This window comes from Pseudonaja textilis, chromosome 5 (genome assembly GCF_049901715.1).
Source record: "Pseudonaja textilis isolate UNSWEBS1 chromosome 5, rPseTex1.2, whole genome shotgun sequence".
Lineage (NCBI taxonomy): Eukaryota > Metazoa > Chordata > Lepidosauria > Squamata > Elapidae > Pseudonaja > Pseudonaja textilis.
Window position 1 is genome coordinate 52810227 of NC_141994.1, and position 20434 is coordinate 52830660.

A 20434-nucleotide genomic window follows, 5' to 3' on the forward strand; every position below is an offset into this window, starting at 1 on the left:
TGGGAAGAGCAGCACTGTATCCACACATCGTTGCTTCATTGGTATCGCAGGCTGGGGGAATTGTCCAACAGGAGCAGGACAGCAGAATCCTCCTATTTTAGTTCCCTGCATGGGTTTAACTCAGAGGTCTCCAAACTTGGCAACTTTAAGACTTGTGGACTTCAACTCCCAGAACTCTCCAGCCAGCTATGCTTGTGGACTTCAATTCCCAGAATTCTCTAGCCCTGGGAATTGAAGTCCCCAAATCTTAAAATTCCCAAGTTTGGAAATCCCTGGTTTAACCCATAAGCAATTCCTATCTGCTTCTGCCTAAATCTGCATTGTTGTAAAATGAAACCGAACGCTATCAAGTATTTTAAAATACATATTTACTAAAATTTTGCACAGCCATACTTCCTGCAACTAAAACTACATGCTGAAATATCTAAATTCTGGGACTAACATTTCAGACTAAAAGCTTACCCGTCCTCAGATTTCTACTCGAGAATACTATTAAACATACATTGTTTTGAGTGGAGATACAAGTGTGGATAAACATTCTGTTTTAAAGACTACTTACAGAGATTAGGTGCAGCAACAACCACAAAAATGCAGTTCTTCTGATACCCATGCTTTTATACTTGTGTTAATTTATGTGCAGCTTTGGGGAGTCCCCTGTTCTTATTCTTGGTTTGTTTCCATTAACCTGTCTTACTCATTTTTCTTGAGTGGGCAAATACCCTTTCTCCAGCTACTCTTTGGCACTGGAGATAGCAATAGCACATAGACTTATATACCACTTCATAGTGCTTTACAGCCCCCTGTAAACAGTTTACAGAGTCAGCATATTTCCCCCAACAACTTGGGTCCTCATTTTACCCACTTTGGAAGGATGAAAGGCTAAGTCAACCTTGAACCAGTGAAGATTGAACTGGCTATGGGCAGAGTTAGCCTCAACACTACCTTCTAACCACTGCGCCATCATGCTTCCTATGAAGAAAAGAATATTCATACTTCCTGAAGAAAATCATTCTAGGTGTAAAATGCAAGTTTTCCCAAATCCATTATCTTGGTTCTAAAACAATTCTGATGACTGAAGTTTCTTTTGGTATATTTTGCAATTTTTCTAGGAATTCAAAATGAAGCTATCCAGTCTGAACTTCCATGGTTGATGGTTGATTTGACCCAACATTTTAAACCACTACAACAAACTGATTTTTTTGGCAAATATATAAAGTATATGTTTTAAATTAGGAATAGTAACTTCCTACAAAATATCCATATAGCATGGGAGAGGGGACAGGATTTAGGAAGGTGGCGGAAACTAGACTCCTTTTTAAATAGAATGTGTTTGCCACTATTTTGATGGTTTTTATTGTCCCTCATGGATGGTGGTGGCGAAATCTAAAAATAAAATCTAAAAATAAAACGGTGGCGAAATCTAAAAATAAAACAAAAAGCAATGATTTAGGATCCTCTGTTCTTTCAACCTTTTTGTTTTATTTAGCTGAATTATATATATATTTTAATTAGCCTGCAATTGAAAGGAAGTCCTATGGCTAGAGCATGTGTGGCTGAGTGTTAGCCATGGGGTCCTTGATGTTCTCTGATAGTTTTCTTGCAGATGTTTCATTACCAAATTGGATAACATTATAAGCATCAGCTATTTCAGTTTGTGTGATGTTTATATCACACAGTGGGAGAATATTACATGAGGCTATTATCCAGGCTAATTGAGTGCTACTTGGAAATGGTGTTAGTAATAATAAAAATGAAAAGCTAAAAAATAATAGAAACAAAGGATAGATGAAGAAACTGCATCTATAAATAGATCAATTTGTATAGTAACCATAATACAGTTTGCTTGATTCTGCATGGAAGTATTTTGCAGACTTAGTTATTGGTTTGAAACCATACTTTAATGTGTTGACAATGAGCAAATTGGACCAGTTGTGGCTTATTTAATAAACTATGGTTCAGTACAATGGGGAAAACATGGAACTGTATTTCTTAAAATGGTAAAAGCTACAATTTTAACAACGTTTCTTGGTTCTCAAACACCTAACTCACTGGTATTAGCCTTAGATAATGGTGCTTTTAATCCTTCTGAGTCAAGAATGAGACACAACGTGTAAGTGTATGGGTAATTGTAAAGATTTGTCTTCATATCCACATTTAAAAATACATTGCATTATGTGTGGTATACATCCACACATCAATAGGAGAGCCAGTTTGGTTTATTGGTTAAGACATAAGGCCTAGAAACCAGGAGACTGAGTTCCAGTCCAGCCTTAGGCATGAAAAACCGGCTGGGTGACCTTGGGCCAGTCATTGTCTCTTAACCCAACTCAAATCTTTGGGTTGTTGTGGCGAAAACAGGACGAGGAAGGAGTGTTAGGTATGTTTGCTGCCTTGAGCTATTTATAAAAATAATAAACAGGATAAAAATAAATAAGGCACTTTCAAAATAGCATGGTGATACACATCATATACATTAGTATCACATTGACTTACATTAATACCTCTGAACATCTTCTAATTCTTTCTGTGAGGAGAATAACATTGCAAGATTCTGTTACCATATAATTACCATTAAGTATTGACCTACACGAAATTGGTTTCCGGGTCCGGTTTTCCTTGAAGGAGTGACAGTAGAGATGAACAAACACAACCTCAGTGCTACCTGTGCCCCTCAATATCTCTTACTTTAGTACAGAAGAGAAAGTCTCCAGTTCAAGAATGTCTTCAGAGATATGAGGTTCTTGGCTTTGTTTAGTAAATCTCAAGAACCAAGTGATCCTGAACATCTGAGCTGTGAACATCCAGAGAATTTAACACTGGAACAGTTGGACACTGTCATCTAGTGATAATGTGTGGTAATACTACCTAGAATTGCTTTGCCAAACAAGGTTCAAGGCTTGATTCTCAGTATTCCATAAAGAACACTGTTTTCCTGTCAAGTATAAACCTGAATTTATGATAGTGTTAAAAACTGAGTAGGAGAAGAAAAAAAAACTGACCAGAACTGAGGGGGCTTGGAAAAGTCATAGTCAAACAGATCAAGAGTGAAAATGTTTTTGTTTTACAACTCTCTATTTTTAAGTGCAGGGAAGAAAACACCACCATTCTACATGTGTCCAACTTTAGTTTTATATATTTATATATTGATAAATTGGTTTATAATTACTATGCTCTGTGGATGTATTACATTTTTAAAACATAATGAAGAACGGTTACAGGAACTGGGCATGGCTAGTCTAGTGAAGAGAAGGACCAGGGGAGACATGATAGCAGTCTTCCAATATTTGAGGGGCTGCCACAGAGGGGAAGGGGTTAAGCTATTTTCCAAGGCACCCGAAGGCCAGACAAGGAATAATGGATGGAAGCTGATCAAAGAGAGATTCAACCTAAAAATAAGAAGAAATTTTCTGATGGTGAGAACAATCAAGCAATGGAACAGCTTGCCCTCGGAAGTTGTGGGAGCGCCATCACTTGAGACTTTCAATGAGAGATTGGACTCCCATCTGTCAGAAATGGTGTAGGGTCTTCTTCTTGGGCAGGGGGTTGGACTAGATGACCTACAAGGTTCCTTCCAACTCTGATTATCTGTTATCTGTTATCTGATTTCAGACAAAAAATTCATCTTTACCAGACACCAATGAGCCCTTTTGGTTAATAATCCATGCAGTTTCAAGATTTTCTGTTAGTCACTGCCAGCTCAGTCCCTACTGGTATATGCATGAAGCTTGCATTTATTTTTGCTTCAGCATGCTCGGGCTCTTCACACTTGCTGCCATTGAATTGTGTTTACCTCCTGAAAAATCTGTTTATCCATTTTGGACACATCCTTTTGCATCCCTAGTTGGCACTAAATTTTCAGTTTTACCTGCCCAAATAATTTGATGTTAGACTTTGCTGTCTCACTGCCTACTTCCTATAAGTCAGTTATTAACTGATTAAGTGTTAACCCAAGGTAGGGAAAGAAGGCAGGATGAAACTTCTGGAGTTATTTCCAACTCGTATGGCAGCAATGGGCATTTAGTGTAGGTATCTATATTGTATTTTCTTTTGCATACAGATAAACCTCACTTAGCGACCATTTCACAGTTATGACCGTGATAAAAAATAATTTTTTAACAAATCCTTGCATTTATGACCTTTGCAGGTCTGTAAAGCCAAGGAAACCTGAAGCAAGATCCTAAGCACAGCTGCAGTTTCTCTTAGTGATCACATAACACCCAAGTTGACAGTCCTAATTGTGGTTGCTAAACGAGAACAAGATGGCTGCAGCAAGACAGCCATGCTGAGTTGGCTGCGGCAAGTTACCCTAGACCAAGAGCAGACATTCCCTGATCAGTTGATTAAGATGAAGGTATGTTTAGAATGAAACAATCTGCTCTGTTTGTAATCACTGCCCCATAGCCTCTCTTGTAAAGATACATTAAGAAATGCTTTCCTGGAATTGTTTTCTCCACTCTCCCTGGCTTGATCTGGACCGCTTTTAATTCAGTCTTTGATTTGCTGGACTTCACTCTGCACATCAAATTTGATCTGTTCAGGTTTCAGAGCGCTACAGTATCCTGTTTACAGACAGGTAGAAATGCAGAGCCTTGAGTCTTTTTGCAATGTTCTTTCCAACATTCTGTAGGGCTTTAAGAATAATGAAGTATCACAAGCATATAGAGTGTATCTTCTTAAATTCCTTCCAAAGTCATAGAGAGTATCTGTATTTTCATCTGTGCAACATACATATGTGTTACATCTATATATGTGTATGTATGTGCATTTTTGTTCATTGCACTGAGCCTGTATTTCACAATCTCAAGTTGTGACCAGTACAGCTGAATTTGTAATTATTTGAAAAAAACCTGGAATGAATGCACAAAGACACACACACACACACACACACACACACACACACACACACACACACAGAGACAGACAGACAGACAGACAGACAGACAGACAGAGACAGAGATGTGTATATATCCACAACTAATTTAGTCATCCAGTGATCTCTGTGAGTTTCTTCTATAAACAAGTTCCTAAATATGCAATTACGTACATATTTGGGGACTGAGATTTCTTGTCAATTTTGTGGGAATCTTAGATCATCCAATGAAGCTGAAAGAGTGAAGTATATCACTACTTAGCTTATGGCGAACTCACGAAAATTATCGTCAAGGATCTGGTAATGAATTTAAAAGTAGATTGGAGAAATTCATGGATGAAAGAAAACTAATGGAGAATAAAGCTTTCCATGGCTACTAGTCATGATGATTACATGTTATTTTCAGTATCAGAGACAATATACCACTCAACAACAGTTGAGTACACAACAAGATATTCATTTTCTGTTTGTGTCATATTGACATTGGCCATTGTGAGAACAGTAAATAAACAGATAATTAGTTTGGTCCAATGCAATTCTTCTTGTACGTTTGGATTTTGTCTTTTGGGTGAATGTCCTAAAATAAAGCAACTAGCTCCTTTCTTCCTATATATTACCTATTCAAAACCAACTTGTCTTGCTACAAAAGAAAGAAAAGCAAGGATAGGTGAGATACTCAGTTCCAAATATGGGAGATGCATCCTCTTCCCTGAGTTCAGTTCTATCTACTAGATTTGGTTATGCTATATCATGCCAACATAAAAATTGGAAACCTTTGTAGTCTTTTCACTACCATGTAATAAGAGTACAGAAATTTAACACCTCACATTTATGTATTGATGGGAGTGAAACAAACAACATCCATTTCATCCAGCACCCTGCTGCTCCAAATAAAAACATCTGTAAGAGATGGATTTGTAGCTTCTATTTTAACACATTCAGTGACTGGGAAATCATCACTTCTCTAGGTAACTGTTTCCCTTTTCACAGCATTTTTACTATCAGGATTTCATTTCCTAAGATTCAGTTAGACCAGCGGTCCTCAAACTTGGCAACTTTGGACTTCAGCTCCCAGAATTCCTCAGCCAGCTATGCTGGGAATTGAAGTCCACAAGTCTTAAAGTTGCCAATTTGGAGACCTCTGAGTTAGACTTAGCCTTTCCTCCTTTCTGGCCTTTGGAACATGTCAGAGTTGAATGCAGCATCTCTTTAAAACTGTATTCAAAGCAACCTTTGAATTCAGTGTTAGAGTCAGCTATGTGTCCACTTACATCCCAAATCTGAGCACACATGCATTCAGTCATGCAGCAGATGTTTTCACACACATGTGCACACATACACATACATATACTATTAATATAATTTGAATCAAGTAATGCCTAGCTCCAAATGCCTCTGCATAGATTTTTTTTTTTTGCTTACTAGATTATTACTCCTTCTCCCTCACTTGTTCCCATGTTCATCAACTAGTTGGCAGAGAAGCATCAATTTGACTGGCTGGATCAAACTTTCATAATTCTTTTGGCCTATGTATGCCATGCATTGCACAAGCTATGAGTTTCTTGCCCATCTTCTGATTCATTTGTCTGTGCCTAATTTAAGCCTTCCTCTGCTCATGCATCTGTAAGTATAATGGCATCCCCAACTTCACACGGTAGAGAGAGAAATCAGCCAATGTAGAGTAAGTTTGAAATCTACAGTACTGTATCTGTATCAGAAATCTGGAAAGAAGGAACCTTACCCGCAGAACACCATGGGAGAAAATGTTGAGTGACTCAGAAGGAAAGATAACTGGGGAGCCAGATGCTGAGAGAAGTGAAGTGGGAAGGCTAAAAAGAGACATAGATTAATAAGAAAAGAATGGCGAGAGCTCATTGTCTAAATAGGTTCACAATAGGTTCACAATGAGAATCTTTTTACAGCACAGAAATCAAACATTTTAAGGCAATTGTGACGAAGGACCAGTATTTCCATTCCTCCCTAAGAACTCTCATTATCTGAAAAAGGTGAATGAAGATTGAGTGTATAAAATGAATACAGAAAGCAAGCTAACTAATCATTAGAAGGATAGAGGTGAAGGGATCCTGAACTCCAGTAATCCCCCCTGTGCAATTTTGATGGAGTGTCTATCATTTTCTTTTCTTATCTGCCCAGGTGCTATATAAGAAAGCAGGAGTGCTCAGATGCCCTATTGGTATCTGAGTTCAAGAAAGGAAAGTGGAAGAACCTATGTAGCTGTGACTATTACTGCACAGGCTTTTCAACAGAGGACATTAAAAAAAGAAAGATGTTCATTTTAGCAGCCTAAATGATTGGAAAAAAATATTCTGATTGAAGTGTTAGTCATCTCCAGTCCACCCACACTTACCATTCCATCACAATGACAAAAGGATGGTTATTTTAACTAGGTCAGCAATAGAAGGGTTTTCTCACTGAGCTAGACATAAATATACAAAATCCCAGCCTTTCTTATCCAGACCACCTTGGTCTGCAGTGGAATGAAAACATTATGAGACAAGGCAGAAAACATAATAAACATAGTATGATTAACAATTTCCTTGGAATTCATTTGTGAATTCAAAGTTAATTTTCTTTGCCATTTTACTGTTAACATTCCATCTCTGCTCAACTGCCCTTCATGAATTTGTAAAAAGAGCTAGAGTATGCCTATATATGTGGTTTTTAAAATACTTATTCATTACAAGAAAGTGGTCAGGTTGTTGGTTCTTTTTAGTAGTGGGAGGAAGCTTGGTTTTCCAGGCTCTGTAAAACTTGGTTGAAATTAAGGTAGGGACTGGGTTGGGGTATTGTGTGTGGGTGAGTGGGTGGGGTTATAAAAAATTAATGATGGGGGAAGCCCAAAGGTGCTTTTTCAAGAGACAACTGGACTTTCTTGTTTTCTTTGAAGACATTTTGCTTCTCATCCAAGAAGCTTCTTCAGCTCTGAAGCTGAAAAAGCTTCAGCTGGCTGGTGGGAAAAGAAACCCATCAGGACAAGATTCACCAGTCCACCTGCATTTAAAACACAAAGGACTCTCTTTTGAAGGCAGCAATGTCCACATTTTGGACAAAGAGGACCACTGGTTTGAAAGAGGAGTCAAAGAGACCATCTATGTCAAAATTGAACAGCCCTTTGTCAACAGAAGGGGAGAGATACAACATTATCTATCCAGTCTTCAGTCCTTTCAACCAGTTCCAAAAAGGCTCCACACCCATTTGCATGATTCAAGTGGCCCTGATAACACAGATAAACCTCCAGGTGGTCTCAACGATTCTATAAAAGAATGTGAATGACCAGCTGTCTATATGGAGTATAAATCCTTCCATTCCCCACCATCCAGTCAAAGCTGAAGAAGCTTCTTGGATGTGAAGCAAAATGTCCTCAAAGAAAAACAAGGAAGTCCAGTTGCTTCTTGAAAAAGCACCTTTGGGACAACTATGATCTGACTGAGACAGATCGGAAAAGTCTGTTGAATGTTTGCCTACCACAAACATACTAATAGAACAGCAGCCAGGGTTATGTTACCTATAGTAGCATGATAAGTATATCACATATCTCATTAAAGGTATTAATGCCTTCATTACAATATGCTCAGTTATTGATGCACAAATGTACCATGATTGAGAAGGAAGAATTTGCCTTAAAGCAAATTCTTAAACATCCTATTAGATTGTTGCCTATATAAGAGCATGAGAGACAGGTATCTCGGTCTATATACTAAACTAAACGAATGATCCATTGGGAGTCCATATAAAAACAAATTACCTTATGTGCAGCCAGAATTTGAAAATATTTAATACAACACATAATACTTGAGCAAAATGGTTCATTTGAGATTGGCATATGTGGGACTGATGGGGTTGTAGGAGTGACACTGAAACAGAATTTTATCATATTTTATTTATCCATATATTAAATTATTGTATTTTATTTCAATTTCATTTTAAATTGTTTTTTTGGATTTTAGTAATAATTTCTGTTTGAAACTCTGCACTTTGATATAGCCCATGGGCTAATCAATAAAGTAAACTTAAACTCATTAAAGATATTAATGCCTTCATTACAATATGCTCAGTTATTGATGCACAAATGTAACATGATTGAGAAGGAAGAATTTGTCTTAAAGCAAGACCTACACCAGAGGTGTACAATCTTGGCAACCTTAAGACTTGTGAACCTCAGGGAGTTGAAGTCTATAAATTTTAAAATTTCCAAGTTGGAGAACCTGACCTATACAATGGCAGCTATTTTGTGGCAACACGTTCCACACTAACCCCAAACTTTTGCTTGTCCCTGAATTACAAGACCCAGCTTCCACCATCTGAGCGTCAGAGGGTTACAGAACATAAAACAATTGGTTAAGCCAATTCTACATTAATACATATTTCAATTTCAAAGCATCCACTTTTTATTCAATATCTTGACCCAAAAGTCTTAGATAATCAACTGTTCTTCAAGGAAACTATTGTCCTAATCAGAAACCTCAGTGGAACTGCATTTATTAACTATAATATACTCTAATTTTCCCCAGAGCTTTTTTCCTTTGAACATACATAGTCTATACATGTGGTTAGAACCATAATGAGGGTATGGCTATGTACTCCAGGGAACTATTTGTCTTCTTAAACATAGTGAATTTTCTTATTACTTGCAGAACCCTTTGACTGACAGTCTCTAGTCTTAGTCTGCAATTCCATCTGCATTATATATATTTATTATAAAACCAGTTTAGACAAATGTTCTTAGAAAGTATAATACTTTTTATTATAATAATTGAACATATAAATATGTTCATGAACATAGATTCAATATTTTTAGCTGAAAGATTGTATTTGTATTACAAAATCTAGCAAATTCAAGGAGTGGTCCAGTGGCCCAGAGGTGGAGCTCTCACCTTTCGATCAGGAGGGTGTGAGTTCGATCCTAGGTAGAGGTAGATATTTCTCTCTCTGGGCACTTGAGAATGTATCTGCTGAATATAACTCTACATTGGTGACAGGAAGGGCATCTGGCCAGTAAACACTCAGCTCCATTCAGTTGCCCAGACTCCACCCTGCAAGAGATTATGGCGTCATTAAAAGAAGATGATGATTTTGCAAATTCAAGATTTAATTAAAATGAAGATATTATTTTATTTTTGAAAAGCCATCTCTCCATCATGAGCTCTCCAGGAGCATGCAAGAAAGGTATGTACAGCCAATTGGATCTTCTGACTTAATGTCACAATCAAAACATAGTTTTAAAAATATATCAAATAGTTTTTGAAAAACCAAGGAGATAAAAAGGAACCAGGTACTCTGAGATGTATTTCTCTCATCTTCCTTTCTTAGTTCTGCATTCATTGATTTTATTAATGTCACATTATATTTGACTTTCTCTTTAATAACATTATTTTAATTCTTTTGAATTGGACAAAATCATGGCCATTTTATATGGAAAATGGCTATGAGTCTCCAATATGTCAAAATATTGGTAAATTCTCTGTACTGTAATACATTTGGCATAAAATAATAATATTCGCCACTTGGTGGAGCTACTGTTTGTAAAAAAACGAAATTCTACAAAGTTTGACTTTTCCTTACTTGTTTTCTGTGAAATAGCAGAGCAATAAATACTTGCTACATAATTTGTATATTCCAGGCTAAAATGACATACCATAACAAGCTGTATTATTTTTGTACTAATGCAACTGGAATTAAATTAGGTATTTTAGAAATGTATTGTATTACAAGTTTTATCATCTCCAAATAGCCCAGTTTGTGCAATTATGAAGGAGTCAATAGATCTGGAAACCACAATGAAATGAGAAGGCCAGGTGTTACATATGAAAAAAACAGTTGAAGAGCCTGTTGGGAGTTCGTTTTAGGTGCTCCCAGTAAAGTATAAACACGAAACATTCATGTTTTGTATTTCTATTTGGATAGAACGTAACATGTCACTTTACAAGCCATGTAGGGGAATTCATACCAACTTCCTGTTTCAAAAAATAGCTTTCCTTATATCATAGCCATGATACAGGATGTAAGTTGCTTATCCTACTCTTGGATCTTAAATAGTAGGTTTGTTTCTCCTTCTCCTCCTCCCCTCCCCCTTCTTGACCTCCCCCTTACATCCTCATCTCTTCCCCGTCATATTTCAACATTCAAAATGCTAGCCAGGGGAAGGTAACAAAGCTATTTACAGGGCAGTGTCCAGCCTCTGATGTTCTACTACTCTTTAATGTATTAAAGTTTTTAAACAATAATTTATTTGAACTTACCAGAATAATAAATAGTTCAAACCTGAATCTTTTAGCTCTGTTTTGCTTTTCTTTGGGTTCAGCATAATCTCCAGTGAATAAACTGAAGTAGTTTAGTTAAAAGAACAGCTTTGTCACATAAACAGCATGTAAAATATGAAAAAAGGTTTACATTTCAGCCTTGCACAAAAATAAAATCCCTAAAATGTAATCTATCATGTAACTATTTTCAGCCTCTTTCCAAAAGAAATACATGCAAATTCTCTGCCCCATTTCCATCATTCCTCTATATCTATTTGTATGAATCATCCGTCATAGAATATTTCCATTGCTGTTATCATGTTTTACGGACAGTCTACTTACAACTGCATGCAGCTGGTTCTAGAAATCGGTTAAGGCATCTGACTTACAGAAAGAAGACTTTTCTTGACCTATAGCTGTACCATGAAATAAGGCTATTATTAGATGCTCTACTTCATGACTCATCCATTTGAAAGGTGACATTACCAGGCCCATACAGCCTTATTGATAAACAATATTATTGCTATTTTTTTCATTGTGATGCCCTGTGGGATAAATTTTCTGAAATATCTAATATGGTTTAAAAAATCTATTTTTTTCTTAATCCTTTGGTTAAAACCTTCCTGCTGTGGCTAGAGATATGCAGATCAATTTAAATTCCACCCAGTTTGTGGGACAGATTTCTATTCACGCAGATTCGTGTCTAGGTTTTTAGTAAAAAAAAAATCTTCACACATAAAGATGTGGGTAAATTTGTAGGGCTTGAAGGTTATACTTTTGAAAAAGCACAAGAGGGCAAGTTTTTTGGCTTTTCCCTTTTGTCAGCAAAATGGCTTTGGTTTCTGTAGCAATGTAATATCCTGAGGGCTATTCCTTGCAGCTTTGAGAATTCATGTAGTCATACAGAACTCTGTCTTAGAAACCCATTTTATATATCTTGAGATTAAATTCATATGCAGGTCTCCCACATAATTTCTCTTCATATATAGGGAACTGGCTCAAACATAGCTTATATCATGGAGGATAGAATATGCTTGCAAAAGAAAATCAACTTTGCTCAATCGAAAATAATTAAAATACTCAGCTACATATTACAGATAGTAATAGTTTCTTTAGAACATAAGGCGCATTCATCTGGGAAGGTGGTTAAAGCAGGAAAAGAAAGTGATATATAGAGTGCAAAAAGAGTGCTGAAGAAAATGTATATTTCCTGAAGATTTAGAGTATATATATTGGTAAGAGTAAAAGCCTGGTAGCTCTAACGCCTAGCTAATGATGTGTAGGTGAAACAAATATATGACTAAAGAAAATCAGTAGTAAAAAAAATAATGTTCTCAACCTTACAGCCTGCTGATCTATCTAGCTAATATTTTAAAGCTTAATGGTCTGCTAGACTGTTTCTTATTCAGACTCCCTATAACCTATCATGAAATGAAAACAGATAGCAAAGAGAAGGGAATACCCAATCTAATTTAGGAAATCTAAACAAATCTTTCTCTAAACATATTTGATAGAAAAAGACTGTTAGGTTTTAATTCACAAATCCTTCAAATGGTCTACTAGGAACATAACTGACCAGAAAGGAAGATGGCGGGGGGGGGGATATTGAGAGAAAGTACTGATGATTAAGCACTACAGGATCAGGGAGAAAACAGGCTCCATCCCACAGCATTCCTATTTGAAGATTGTGATAAATAGAAAGTGTTAATGAGAAGGTTGGAAAGTCCATATTTTGACTTCTGAGAAAGTGATATTTTTGGCCTACCAGTTAACTTATTTTCCCTATGAAAAGCTAAACTAAATTAAAACAAATTGGGGAAAGTTTTTGGGCCAAATCTGTGCATCTTTTAAGGACTTCCAAAACTTGGAGGGTTTCTTCTTCCCACATTGACCTGTTTCTGAAGGCTAAAGCAAGGGACCTCTATAGCAGCATCCTTGATAGTTCAGTTAGGGGTTTGTGGGCTACCTATCCTAAATGAAAACCCGTCCATTTAGTATGATAAGAACACATGTGGAAGCATTACAGGTCCCATAATTGAAATAGTTGAGAACTTTTCTTAGATTCCATTTTTTAAATTTAGCAAACATACACATTTTCAATCTCAATGAACTCTAAAAGCAGTGTGCAATGTATTTAATATAAAACATAATAAAAAATTAAATTAGACCAAAAGGGGGCATTCTCACATCTGAGATTAGTTGTTCCACTGGATCGTATTCCTACAGAGAATACCCACTTTTGAGTCCTTTCTGGAGATCCCTTTTGTTGTCCATAAATAATATTGTTATGTCCCTGGAACTTGCCAAAGTCCCCACCCAGGTCCGTTCATGCTGCGGGGGCGTTTGCTGCCCCTCATTGGCTGGCCTCCCTCGACAGCCGGCTATAAAAGCCAGCTGCAGGGTCCGGCCAGTCGCTGATCGCTGGGAGCCTGCTCTAGGCAGAGCTAACACGTTCAGTCCTTTATTGCTACAATAAAGTCTTGTTGCATCCATGCCCTGGTCTAGCCTCTCATTGCTCAACTACAACACTGGCGGCGAAGGTGGGATAGCTACCAGAGGCAGTTCGCAACAGCTGAAATCACTGAAACCGCTGAGCTGCAGCGGCATGGCGGAGAGCTTGGTCAGCAAAGCTAAAGTAATAAGCGTCTGTAGCCGCTTGTTGGCAAGCTACAGAGGAAAGTGAAGCGCTGCGAGCACGCAGCCGCTCAATACAAAAGAGCGCGAAATTCAAGCGGCTGTCGTTTGAATTTCAAGCCGGGAATACTAGCAGCGGTGCTGTTATTCGAGTCACTGACACTACGCATGGCGCGAAATTCAAAGCGCTATCAGAGGCGGTAAGCCATCACCGCCTACGCTCTCCAGGGGCGAAAATCAAAAACGCTGCCAACAGCCGTTGCAGCTTAGCCACAGTGCAGCCCAGAGAGAGAGAGCAGAGAGGTTCTGTGGAGCCTCTCCAGAGCTGTAGTCACTAGCCTGACAAAAACACAAGTGCCATTTGTTGTCCCAGAGATTTCTCAACAGCACAACGCTGCAGGAGTCCTCATCATGAACTCCAACCCAGCCTTCCCACCGTTCAAGCCGGAAGAAGAAAAATGGGAGTCATACAAGAATCGTTTTAACCACTATATCGAGCGCTATTGGTCTGGCTGATGCTGGGGAGCACAGAAAAAGGTCATTCTTCCTCAGTTATTGCGGAGCCATCGTTTTTGATACAGCCACAGCACTCGTCGCTCCACGTGAGTTAAAGAATGTTCCTTGGGCAGAATTGCTAGAGATTCTCACCAATCATTACTCCCCCAGACCATCACAAATCGCGAGGCGTTTCACCTTCCGGATGAGGAAGCAAGCGGAAAAAGAAAGCATCAACCAATATATGGCCGCCTTGAGGACTGCAGCCCTCCACTGCGGGTTCGGGAACTATCTTGATGACATGCTCCTCGACCAGCTCGTCTGCGGGGTCAAAGACCTTCACCTCCAAAGGCGACTACTCGCCAAGAAGGACCTCAATTTATCCCAGGCCGTCGAGGAAGCCTTGGCAGCAGAGCTGGCAACCCAGTCAGCCACTGAAATTCAAGGTCCCATTCCCAAACAAAGCTGCGCCACAGTTCATTCAGAAGAGGTAGTCAACGAAGACGACCCTAGCGACCAAACAGACATCCACCGCCTCACCCACGCCAAACAACCACAGGCAGGAGTCAGGCAAGAAGCCAACAGCGCACCCAAACACATCATCCTGTGCCTATCCTGTGGCGGACCTCACTTGAGAGCTACATGCAAATTCAAGGTGCCATCTGTAACCATTGCCACAAAAGGCCACATCGCCAGAGTCTGCCAGGCGCGCACAACTCAGCACAAAGGTTCCTTCCTTTTCCCATTCTGGGCCTCAAAGGCAAGTACTAAATTGTCACACTTGCTACCATGCTAACCACACCTGTCACTCTATTAGTAAAATAACACTTTCCATTTTATTAGAAGGTAAACCTTGTCGTATGGAGGTTGACACGGGGTCAGCGCTCTCAATCATCTCTTGGAGCACTCTCAAGAAAATCCAGCCCAGACTATCCAGAAACCAGCTCCAGAAGTGCCAGATCTCCTTGAGGATTATCAGGAAAGACATTCCAGTGCTCGGCAAAGGCAAGTTCCTTGTTAATTTTAAAGCTTTTAAAGGCCACCTGCCTCTAGTGGTAGTTAACGGCAACCTCCCCAGTCTCCTGGGGCCAGTTGGTTCCCCACCTCGGCCTAGGGTTAACAGGAGTCCATGCTGTCTCAGCTTCTGACACTGACTCCTTATTTACTGACTACTCAGACGTATTCAGCAATGAGTTGGGGTGTTATAACGGTACCCCCATCTCATTTGCAGTTGACCCCCAAGCGGTTCCAGTCCGGCTGAAACCGCGTAGAGTCCCATTCGCCATTCGGCCTAAACTGGACACAGAACTCGATAAATTATTAAAGCAAGGGGTCATTGAGCCGACAGACTTCGCCAAATGGGAGACGCCAATTGTCACACCCCTTAAAAAGGATGGCAGCCTGAGAATTTGTTCAGATTACAAAACAACAACCAACCGCTTTCTACAAGTTAGCGCATACCCAGTCCCGGTCATTCAACATTTATTGCATACTTTTGAGCCTGGCAACATTTTTGCCAAATTGGACATGTCACAAGCGTATCAGCAGTTCCCTATTGACAACCAAACAGCCGAACTGCAGACCATTGTGACCCACAGGGGTGCCTTCCGGTGCAAGCGTCTCCAGTTTGGCGTAAGTGTTGCCCCGGGCATCTTCCAATCCCTCATGGAGCGTATACTACAGGGCCTCCCTGGCATAGTACCCTACTTCGACGACATATTGGTCTCGGCCAGGGACAGACCCCAACTTTTCCAGAGAGTCAGAGCAGTGTTGGACAGGTTCAGACAGCATGGCCTCAAATTAAAAAAGGAAAAATGTGCCATTGCCACTAGACAGGTGGACTTTCTGGGCTATAGAATTGACGCCGCAGGCATCCACCCCCTAGAGTCCAAGGTCAAGGCAATTCATGAGGCACCCACGCCAACCACTAAAGCCGAGCTACAAGCCTTTTTGGGATTATTGAACTTTTATGCATCATTTCTACCTCACAAAGCATCGGTAGCAGAGCCTCTACACAGGCTCTTAGATAAAAAAGCACCTTGGCACTGGGGACACAAGGAAGACACCGCTTTTCGCGCAGTCAAGTCACTGCTCACATCTGACGCAGTCCTTATTCAATTTGACCCACACCTTCCACTGGTACTAGCTGCGGATGCATCCCCTTTTGGGATTGGCGCCGTATTAAGCCATAGACTACCCAACGGCTCTGAGGCACCGATCGCCTTCTTTTCCAGAACGCTCTCAGCAACAGAGTGTAACTATAGTCAGATAGACAAGGAGGCCTTAGCCGCAGTGGCCGCGGTTAAGAAATTTCATGAATTCCTATTTGGCCACAACTTTGAGCTAATCACGGACCACAAACCTCTCCTGGGTCTTCTTTCCGGAGACAAGCAGACTCCCCAAGTGTTGTCTCCCAGAATGATGAGGTGGACTTTATTCCTGGCGGCTTACTCGTACAAGCTCATCCACCGCCCAGGAAAAACGTTAAGCCACGCAGACGCCCTCAGCCGCTGCCCCCTGCCAGCTCCAGCAGAAGACCCGGCCCCGGTCCACGCCATCTTCGATGTCACCGAGCTCGACCTTCCTGTCACCGCTCTCGACATCGCCACCAAATCCAAGACGGACAAAACCATCGCCCAGGTACTGGACTGGGTGAGGAGGGGGTGGCCGGGCTCTAACCTCGCAGCCGAATTCACACCTTTTAAGACCCGTCAACAGGAGCTGTCTAGCATACAGGGCTGCCTGTTGTGGGGCACCCGGGTTGTTATTCCGGCCTCACTTCGCACACCAGTCTTAGAGGCACTACACGAGGGCCACCCGGGCATCGTCCGGATGAAGGCGTTGGCACGGAGCTACGTCTGGTGGCCTGGCTTGGACGACGACATCGTCAAGTGGGTAAGCTCATGCCAACCCTGCCAGGAATCCAGACCTTCCCCTCCAGTCACCACCCCCACAAAGTGGGAGAGCGCCAACGCGCCTTGGTCAAGGCTACACATTGACTTAGCGGGTCCAATACACGGCAAAACCTTTTTGGTAGTCGTAGATTCATACTCAAAATGGATCGACGTGGCCCAACTATCCACGACTACCACGCTAGCAGTTACCAAGGCTCTAACTCGCCTATTCGTAACACACGGACTACCAGATACCATTGTTTCGGATAATGGTCCCCAGTTTGCCTCAACAGAATTTAGCTTGTTCCGCCACAAATCTTGGCATCCGTCATATCTTCACGGCCCCCTTCCATCCTGCCAGCAACGGACTGGTAGGCGAGCCGTGAGGTCCACAAAAGAAGCGTTGGCCAGATTCAGCAAAGAAGATTGGCATCACAGACTCTCCGTTTCTTGCTTAGTCAACACTCGACCCCTTGCATGGTCACCAACAAATCCCTGCTGAACTTCTAATGGGTGACGCCTAAGAACTGTGTTGGATAGGCTCCACCTCACTATTGCCCTGACACCCCTCTCGCTTCAATGGCGGGGTCAGAGATTTTGTCTTGCAGGAACATGTATTTGCGAGGAACTATGCCGGAGACCCACTGTGGATTCCAGGAGTGATAGTAGCCATCACCGGCCCCCGGTCGTACAGAGTCCAGCTGGAAGACGGCCGCATCTGGAGAAGACACCTGGACCAGCTAAGGAAGCGACAGGGTACCTTCGCCAGCGTCGGATCAGGGGCTCAGGTCGACCCTCAGGTGCTACACCAAGCTCCCGTGCGTAGACCATGCCAGGGCTTCTACACCGCCACCGGACCAGAGGAGTTGGCAGTAGACCGGGACTGCCGATGGGTCCGCCACCGGCACCAGTAGACGGGGCCACGACATCGCCAACCAGAAGCACTACACCGGTGCCTGTGCAACCCTCAGAGCGAGGCTGCACCCCATCACCAACCCCACCGGGTTCCTTGAACTCTGAGACACTTGGTAACTCACCGGAGTTACGTCGCTCGGGGCGCCAGCACAGACCGCCCGCTTATTTAAGTGACTATGCGTGTTCGCATCTGGGGGAAGGGTGTTATGTCCCTGGAACTTGCCAAAGTCCCCACCCAGGTCCGTTCATGCTGCGGGCGTTTGCTGCCCCTCATTGGCTGGCCTCCCTCGACAGCCGGCTATAAAAGCCAGCTGCAGGGTCCGGCCAGTCGCTGATCGCTGGGAGCCTGCTCTAGGCAGAGCTAACACGTTCAGTCCTTTATTGCTACAATAAAGTCTTGTTGCATCCATGCCCTGGTCTAGCCTCTCATTGCTCAACTACAACAAATATATTCAATTCTTGTTTATGGAAAAGGAACGGAGTAAGTCACACATTCAAGAAAGAACATTATTAAATGTCATCCTGCAAATGTGTGCATGTGTCTCCTGAGTACAAGAGATGGTCCTGGCAGCAGGGGATCTGGGCAATATTGGAGCGGAGCAAAATGATCCTTTTTGTGGCACAAAGACAGAGGTGATCTTGTTTTCTTGCATGGAGAGCTTGAGGGAACATTATGCCTATTGATCAACTACCCCATACATTTCTGTAATACTATTCTACACTATGCAACAATTGTAGGATCCTACAAATAAAAGTGGATCCTCTACATGTTATATGATTTTAAATAAGATTACCCCAGATTACTTTATTTGGTAATCTGTTATTAAAAATCGTACATGCCTGAACATAATGAAGTATTTGAACCATAATGAACCATTTTGGACCCACTCTGAGTGCAAAGATGGATCTGATTCTTAAATACTGATGCAATCTTCCTTCTTTTTAAAAAAGAAATGGGAAGGAGACTTTCCTTTTCTGGGCTTGTCTGCACACATACCGGGAGTCTTCCAAAATCTGTCATCAATCTGTGCCTGAATATCATAAAAATTCAGGCACGTGTATCAAGTTTTCATGTAATAGGCTAAAAGTACGGCTATTTTCCTTTGATGCTGTCTGGCTACATCTGATGGTTCTGCATTTAAATTGGGTATGCGTGCAGCTTTCTGCAAAATCATGCAATTGTTTGATCAAGTACTTTTCAGTAGATTTGGTACAGGCTCCACATTTTGTTTGTATTTTCAATTTTTCCTGTTGCTTGCTCAGTCAACAAGAGACTCAAGTAAACAACTAAGCAAACAACAGAGTAGTAAAAAGCACCTTAGCTACATGTGGTGTGATTGTGTATGCAAGAGCCTTCTCTATTAAAGAACATTTAAGCTTTTCCATGGTGTGATTTATGGCTAAAAACACTAAATCCTAGCACAGTGGTAAAAATAAAAAAATATCCCAGTGCATGAAAAGAATCGTTAAACACCTGGTTCAGATAAGTCTTAATGTTGTATTATGCTCTCTGTCATTTTACTAAATCATTAAGATAGTTAATCAAAAGCAGAAGTGAGTGCTCATGTTCTTTTTGGCTGCCTGTTTTTTCTTTGAAAAGGAACATTGCCTGCAGTGTATCATGTTACAGGGGTTTAAAATTAGCAAAAACATCTAGCTCCAAAAATGTCCAAGCTGAAGAGTATCATTTCCAGATTGTATTAGTCTGCTCTTTTCAATAACTTCATGTTTATTCATTTTATGACAACATGGATAGTTTTTTAGGTTTGCTTTGCTAGAGCAATGCAACATTTGCAGTTAAAGAGACAAACAGAGGAAAATGGAGTGAAATCATCAAAATGCAGTAGAAGTGTTATTTATTATATATTTACTTGTTTATGGATTCTTGGGTTTTAATTCGAAATGTGTTTCATGCCACATGAAAATGTTTAGTTGTGTTAAAAATGGCAATGTACTTTACTGAAAAACAAACATCTCTGTCTGCTTATATGTGTAATATACCCTCTTCACACATAAGAATGTTATGAAAAGTATTTGGCCCAGAACTTAAACTGAGGAATTCATGTAGCCTTCTCTTTCGTATCTGTGCTATCTTTCTTTTTCCTTAGTCAGTAACTTATGGAATCATTAAAGGGCTTTGATTAGAGCTAATGTGTACTGTAACCAGCAGAGGGGGTCCTTGGTATAATATGACCAGCATAATTCCCATCATGACCTCATGTAGAGAAAAAGCTTAGGACTGCATTAGAAATCTCAAGGTCATGTTCTCACCTATGTCATTTGTTTGCTGTCATATTAGTAGGTGAGAGGTAGCATTTTCCTACACAGTAGTATGTAAATATTTGGAAACATAGGGCAACGTCTAA